General features: G+C 35.9%; 1 long non-coding RNA gene across 1 annotated transcript; it reads left to right on the forward strand.

Annotated features, from left to right (window-relative positions):
• Window positions 1–1183: 1183 nt before the first annotated feature.
• LOC127360832 (uncharacterized) lies at window positions 1184–2835 on the forward strand. Its single transcript, XR_007883936.1, has 3 exons — window positions 1184–1235; window positions 2544–2591; window positions 2693–2835. It is a non-coding gene; the product is annotated as an uncharacterized LOC127360832 (long non-coding RNA).
• Window positions 2836–8284: the final 5449 nt, after the last annotated feature.

Here is an 8284-nt window from a genome sequence, read left to right on the forward strand (position 1 = left end):
GTGTTCAGATGGACATTGAAGCAGGGATTTTTGTTGTGTATGTGCACATGTTTTGTCTGAAGATGTATGTGTATGTTTTTTTGTTTGCTATGACTTGATGTGACATGACTCATCTTTGTTAAATCACTTTGTAAATTCAGTCTCAAGAAAAGTGGTTTGTTTATTAACTTTTCTTATGTATTATTTATTATTATAGCAGTTCCCAGGCCTGAAAGCTCTTCCTCTCCTGTATTTGATTGTTGGGCCGGTTTGTGGAATCGTTCTCATTCTTCTTTTGCTTCTTTTGTATCGCTGCAGACCTTCCAAAGGTTAGAACCTCTTCTGTTTTATCCTTTAATTATTCAAACAAACATATACTGCTCTCATAGAATAGCACTATTACAACTTGCAATACCAAATGATAATAACAACAAATGTTTTTTATTCCACAGGTCCATGCTGTATCATGTTGGTTGAACACTCTCTTCTCTCATTTTGAACATAACAACAATACATTACATGTTCTTATTTAAATGTGTTGTATTTGGTTTCCATGTTGTAGGTCAAACCAGCCTGAGAGCATCAATCAGGACTCCGACACAAATCATGTGGTCAACCAGAATGAGACTCAGCTATACTCCACTCTTCATGGTTAGCATTTAAACTAATCATATATATATTTGTTTATATGCATTCACACCTTTAAAGACACAATTAGAAATAATCAGAGGATGTTTAATTAGTATCATATGTTTAAAAAGATGAATCTGCTCTGTAGGTGATACGTCCCTCCATGAATCAGCTGAAACGCCCTGAAGACATTGGGAACGGTACAGTTCATCTTTTTTATTACACAATGGCCTCTCAAATCTAAGTGAACATATTATTATTAGGAACAAATTCATTGATGTAGCAAGTATATCCTGTTGTCAGTGCACTGAATAAGATTTATCAAAACAAGTCAGGATGTCCAGCTAACAAAAGTCTTAAAACAGGTTCAAATCACTTAAAATAATATTGTTAGGTATTCCCTCCTCTAGATAACAAAACCTCACACTGGCAATGTCCATACAGAGCTTTTACCAACCAGGTTAACACTGATATATATGATCACCTATTTTGTATAAAACACATTCATATCACAGGATGTTTACTTAGTATCATGCAATTAATTTGATTAATCTGAACTTTCCACTGCTCTGTAGGTGATGATTGTATCTATGAATCAATCAAATGCCCAGAAGACACTGATAAAGGTACAGTATACAGTAACAGCCACTGGGAATCAGTGGGTCCACCACTTTGGTCCAGACTGTAATATCTCATCTTGTACAGGCTTCATGTCCCACAGATGATGTCTCCAAATTACTTGCTGATCCCCTGGCTTTTTGTCTGATGCTACCATAAAGTTGACCTTTTTTTTTTTAATGAAATGTTTCACTGATATTTCGATTGCATTGAATTTGTAGGCATATATTATTGGCCCTCAGAGGATAAATCTCAGTGACTTTGGTGACTTTGGTATTTTTAACAGTAATAAGATGGATTCAGATTAAATTTAGTACAGACATCCATGATCCCCAGAGGATCCCAATGTGTTTGGTGATCATCTGACTTTTCATCATCAGGTCAACATTTCAATTTGACCAATCATTTTGTGTATGACCAAATACCTGCAAAAATAATGACATTACAATCAGTGATGGATGTACTTTGTGTCTAGCACTAATTGTGTGATTGTGAGCAAGTAATTGGTTATCACAATTTTCCTCAGTCCAAAATTCATCCATAATGCACAAGTGTGTCCCATTTTATACAATTCTACAAACAGAGCACTACCGTCAGAATAGAACATGGTACATCCATATTCCTGTCGTCTTTAATAAGATGAAACTTGGTACACAGCTTCTCCATAAACAAGTGCACAAAATGTTGAAGCATGGCATCAATACTGTCACCCTGTGGCCCTTAATGAAACTCCACCATATCTCTTCAACGTGTTGTTCAATTACCACCGACTTTCAGACTTTAGATTCAGATGTGAATCTCCAGCACTTCTTGCTGTTACTCTGGGCTGCCAAGCAGCAGCATATTGAGCAAACACACACATTTCCTTCAGGAAATTAACATTTTCTGATTAACAAATGAAAACAAATTAACATGTTAAGTATGCTAAGATGTTGACATCGGTATTTCTCCTAAAGTGCCGCTGTACCTGCAGCATTGCAAGAGTCTATATCATTGGGACTTCAGCATGTGAATGATTACTCATTGCTGCACCATAGATCTACGATAGGTACTACTCTGCATTATATATTTTCATCATCAGAGAGGGTGTAAACCATCTGAAGCACTGCTGTTGTCAATGGAGTGTGACAGGCTGAAATAAGATTGTCATACAAGCTAAAACTAAAACCTGAAATAAAATGTATTTGTCTTGAAACTAATTTCACCCATCCTCAGATCAAGTCTGACTATTTGTTATAAATGCTGCACAAGCTAAGGGAGACTGATTATGTGTTACTGACATAAAACCCTCTAAAAAATGTATATTTTAAATGCAGTCTAATTCATGGATGCTTCGATTGAACATAACAACATTTGAAAACAAAGTGAGTACTCCAAATAATAACAATGAATAGAAAATCATTTTGAGATGTTTTAGCCTGAAGTGCCAAAAAGTATTGATTTTGTTTTCTGATTATGTTAACAGGGAAGCAACATGAACCAGATGAGAGCTCTGTTTACTCTGATGTCAAGATAGGAACTACTGTCATGCTCAGAGTTTGTATTGAAATCATCACACAGGAGGTCATTATGGGTCAGCATGCAGTTCAATTGATGTCACCTTGGGTAGTTACTACATACTACCACTAGGGTGTCAGAAAAGTTTAAATTTGAAAATGTTACACATATATATGGCCTTTTATACTTTAAGTTTATCTGTTTCATATGTGATTGTTATTGCTGGTTCTGTGTCATTTGTTTCCAATATATTTCTATCATACAGATATGACATGAAGCTAAATTGTTTATGTCTTATTGGTTTTACTCTCTCATCATACAAACTGCATCATGCATTATATTGTACTAGTGTGTACTTCTGTGCTACATGTTACTGTACAGTTGTGAAGAAACAAAAGGGCATTGTGTGTTTTTGTTGTTGGCTTCCAGGTCTGTAAAGAGATCTTTATGGACAAAGACAAAAGGTTAACATTTTGTACACTTTACAATTTATTAGCAGATTATATAAAATATAAAATATCAAAATAAATAATAGATAAAATGTTATATGGATTTAATTACTTTAAGTACTTTAAGGGAGAAAGTACAAGACGGCTGAGGCGTTTTCCCATTTAGTATTTATGCACTGTATTATATTTTTTGTTTTCACATTTTTTGCCATAAACATCTAACGCAATAACGCAAGCTGTTTAAACAGTTTGATACAGTATATTTGAGCTTATTTATCATTGTTTGTATTTTAAATTTCCACATTTGCGGACAATATTAGATTATTGTCATTTTTGTTGTTTCTAATATCATCAATGCTTTCATTAATCTTGTCTTAATTTCTCTCTTTCTTCTTAACACAAAAACCTTTAGCAGGTTCTCTTTGTTCTTCTTGGTTTGGAGGGAAAAGAGGGAAATCAGATCTGTAGGGTGGAGCTATATAATCTTGGGGAGTGGTTTAGAGAGGAGTGGCAGTGATGCAGGTGGGGAGGAGACATGTGATTTAACAATTATTGTTATTAGTAACTGCTATTGAACAACATTTTATTACATACATGTTTTCCCTCTGTCTTTTTGCAAATCTATTTATAGCTACTGTAAGTAATTTACTTTCACCTGAAAATGTTTTCTATTTCTTATTTTTATGATACAATGCATCATTAAACTATTTTTTTCAACAGTTGAGTTTTTAATAGTTTTTTGACACATGGGCAGCACTATTAAGGGCTAAATACCAAAAAATTATCACTGAAAAAATCAGCCACTTCACTATCACACTACATTGATCTGAGTTTAGTAGCTGAGCCATGCCATTCAGTGCCCACACATTGTTATTCATTGTTACTAATTTGGCTTCATCCTATTTCTTATTTTGAACTCTTCATAGTCTTTGACTTTTGTCCCAGCAAAACATATTATCTTGCTTTGCTCCATTCCCAGGGTCCAGTTCCTGGTAGCGACATGTTCAAACTAAACAACTGACTAAGTGTTCACATCCCAGTACTGCACTAATGATTGGTTATTTTTCATTATAATAAACGTTTCAAACACTTAGTTGTGGTTTTAACAATGCTCACCCCTGCTTAAAGAACGTATTTAGGGTTAAGGGTCCTAGGTTCTGTTAAAGTGCCATTGTTGGATACTAAAAGTATCTTTTGATATTTATATCCAGTCATTTTAACCTAGCGTTTATCACTGGTTGACGCAGCACATCTACATGAGTGCACTGAGACCATTGACAGTGACTGAGACTGATGCATGGCAGCCCTAGATCTTGTGGTCTGACTGTAAATAATTATTAATACAGCACATGTACCTACATACATAATATACAATTGTATATCCATAATGAAGGCTTTGCTGCGTACATATCTCTGCATAGACTGATGCTTTGAAGTAGCAAGAATTTCTGTCAATATCACACTAAACTAAAAACTTTTGTTTAAATGAACATTATCAACCACAAATAGAAATGCTCTACTCTAAAAAAAAAAAAAAAGCAGGAATGTCAGTCAGTCAATATACCTCGCTAGCTTTTCCCACAAACAACCACCAGGGGGTGGTGAACTACCTTAGTTGATGCCAACAACATGCAAGTACTGCAACTTAGTCTGGGACTATAGAGCTGGTGTAGTTATATCCATGATGCCATGTCAAAGTGTGAAATAACTCTAAATGTGTTTCATATTTTAGATTCCTCAAAGTAGCCACCCTTTGCTTTGTTGACAGCGCTGCAAACCCTTGGCCTTCTCTCAATGAGCTTCATAATGAAGTCACCTGAAATGGTTTTCACTTCACAGGTGTGCCTTGTCAGGGTTCATTTGTGGAATTTCTTGCCTTTCTTGCCAGTTTGTACACAACTGACAGCCTTATTTGACAACTGTAAGAATTCATATTATGGCAAGAACCAATCAGCTAAGTAAGAGAAACGACAGCCCATCATTACTTTAAGAACTGAAGGTCAGTCAGTCCGCAAATTGCAAAAACTTTGAATGTGTCCCCAAGTGCAGTCGCAAAAACCATCAAGCGCTACGACAAAACTGGCTCACATGAGGACCGCCCCAGGAAAGGAAGACCAAGAGTCACCTCTGCTGCTGAGGATAAGTTCATCCGAGTCACCAGCCTCAGAAATTGCAAATTAACAGAACCTCAGATTAGAGCCCAGATGAAGCCACACAGAGTTCTAGTAGCAGACACATCTCTACCTCAACTGTTCAGAGGAGACTGCGCGTATCAGGCCTTTATGGTCAAATAGCTGCTAAAAAACCACTACTAAGGAAAAGCAACAAGCAGAAGAGATTTGTTTGAGCCAAGAAACACAAGGAATGGACATAAGACCAGTGGAAATCTGTGCTTTGGTCTGATAAGTCCAAATTTGAGATCTTTGGTTCCGCAGAGTGAAGACAAAGGGCCAACAGGTGCTCAGCATCTCTGGGAACACCTTCAAGACTGTTGGAAAACCATTTCAGGTGACTACCTCATGAAGCTCATCAAGAGAAGGCCAAGAGTGTGCAAAGCAGTAATCAAAGCAAAGGGTGGCTATTTTGAAGAATCTAAAATATAAAAGATGTTTTGAGTTATTTCACACTTTTTTGATTACTACATAATTCCATATGTGTTCATTCATAGTTTTGATGCCTTCAGTGAGAATCTACAATGAATAATAGTCATGAAAATAAAGAAAAACCATTAAACTGACTCACATGAGGACCGCCCCAGGAAAGGAAGACCAAGAGTCACCTCTGCTGCTGAGGATAAGTTCAGCCGAGTCACCAGCCTCAGAAATTGCAAGTTAACAGAACCTCAGATTAGAGCCCAGATGAATGCCACACAGAGTTCTAGTAGCAGACACATCTCTACCTCAACTGTTCAGAGGGGGCTGCGCGAATCAGGCCTTTATGGTCAAATAGCTGCAAAAAAACCACTACTAAGGAAAAGCAACAAGCAGAAGAGATTTGTTTGAGCCAAGAAACACAAGGAATGGACATTAGACCAGTGGAAGTCTGTACTTGGTCTGATAAGTCCAAATTTGAGATCTTTGGTTCCGCAGAGTGAAGACAAAAGGGCCAACAAGTGCTCAGCATCTCTGGGAACACCTTCAAGACTGTTGGAAAACCATTTCAGGTGACTACCTCATGAAGCTCATCAAGAGAAGGCCAAGAGTGTGCAAAGCAGTAATCAAAGCAAAGGGTGGCTATTTTGAAGAATCTGAAATATAAAAGATGTTTTGAGTTATTTCACACTTTTTTGATTACTACATAATTCCATATGTGTTCATTCATAGTTTTGATGCCTTCAGTGAGAATCTACAATGTAAATAGTCATGAAAATAAAGAAAAAACATTAAATGAGAAGGTGTGTCCAAACTTTAGACTGGTAGTGTATGTGTTTTACACATGCTTGTCCCTAGATAGATAGATAGATAGATAGATAGATAGATAGATAGATAGATAGATAGATAGATAGATAGATAGATAGATAGATAGATAGATAGATAGATAGATAGATAGATAGATACTTTATTTATCCCGAGGGAAATTCAAGTATCCAGTAGCATACATTAAACATACATTAAACTAAAATTAAAAACCCTAACCTTAAGAATAGAGTTAAAAATAAAATAAAAGATAAAATATAAAATATTTACTCGTATCTTTGACTCCTTCAAAGCTAAAAATATTATCCTGCTTTGCTCCGTTCCCAGGGTTCAGTTCCGTTCAGTTAACGTAACATACATGTTATGATGGTATGAGAAACTGGAGCACCCAGAGGAAATGGGATGTTCATTTTGGTAATGCTATATGAGGGACTGCCTTCAGTGAGACCTTATCTTTGTGGAAGCTTTTGGATGAACACACGGCTACTGTGAACTATTAATGTCACCCAGTAGTTTTCCTTTTATTTTAAGTTCAACTGTGATTAAGGTTGTTCAGCTCTGGTGGATCTTGAAAAACATTTGGAAAACATTCTGCTGTTACTGTCACTGTCCAAGGTGCTGATCCTGGGCCCTCCAGGAATGCTGAAACTGTACTGGTAATGACGTCTGTTTATAATTAATAAAGGGCCTACCTGTCTATAGTAATGTTATATGCTTAGTTTCAACATTTTTACATTAACTTTTATTGTTTTTATTGTAATACTTTTTGGTCATTTTTGTTGATAATTTTTGTTTGTGTTAGTGTTGTTATGTGAAGCACTGTGCTGTGTGAAAGGTGCTATATGAATAATGATGAGTTGTTAAAAACTTGGTTTCAAGTTTGGCCATGACTTCATCCACAGGAAGTGACTGAGCTCGGTTAAACTAAAATAGGCTTGTGAACAGAAGTCAGTGTGAAGAGAGCCAAAGTATGACATGTTTGTTTGAATTGGTCTGGTAGTTCATCATCTCAAAGATGATCAAGAGAAATGCGAGGTACCAAAACTGAATTTTATAGGACAGGTTCTCATGTCAATGTGATATTTCAGTTTTTAATATTTAACACATTTAAAACAATCCTGTTCTTGTGTTGTCATTATGGGGTAATCAGTGTATATCGATGAGGGATAAACTTACATTTAAATGATTTTAACATAAGGCTGCAATATAACAAAATGTGAAGGTAAAGGGGTCTGAATACTTTCTGAATGCACTGTATAAAAACATATATGAACATTAATCTAATTGCAATACAGGCTCAGTGGATGCAAGAACAGAGGACAAATACTGCAAAACATGCAAAATTAACAATAAAATAGAAGTATATAGTGTGATAGGATTACATTTAATGGTCTTATGTTTCATTAATGTACAGTTATTACTTCTTTCTCATGCCAATTTTGTTATTCAAAAATGTATATACCAGGAATTAACCTTTGTACAACAGACAAGCTAATATATCTTGTCAGTGGGCAGGAAGTGTAAAACCTGTCAAAGTATGCTGCGGTCAAAACCACTGCAGTTTGAGTTTTGTGTAAAAGGGAAGGAAGGAAGAACAAAGCTATACTCAGAAGGAGAAGTTGATGAAAAACTCACATTTATATGAAATGTAACTTTTCTCTCTCTCTTTCTGTTTTATTCTTGCAAAGTAGAATC

This window comes from Dicentrarchus labrax, unplaced genomic scaffold (genome assembly GCF_905237075.1).
Source record: "Dicentrarchus labrax unplaced genomic scaffold, dlabrax2021, whole genome shotgun sequence".
NCBI lineage: Eukaryota > Metazoa > Chordata > Actinopteri > Moronidae > Dicentrarchus > Dicentrarchus labrax.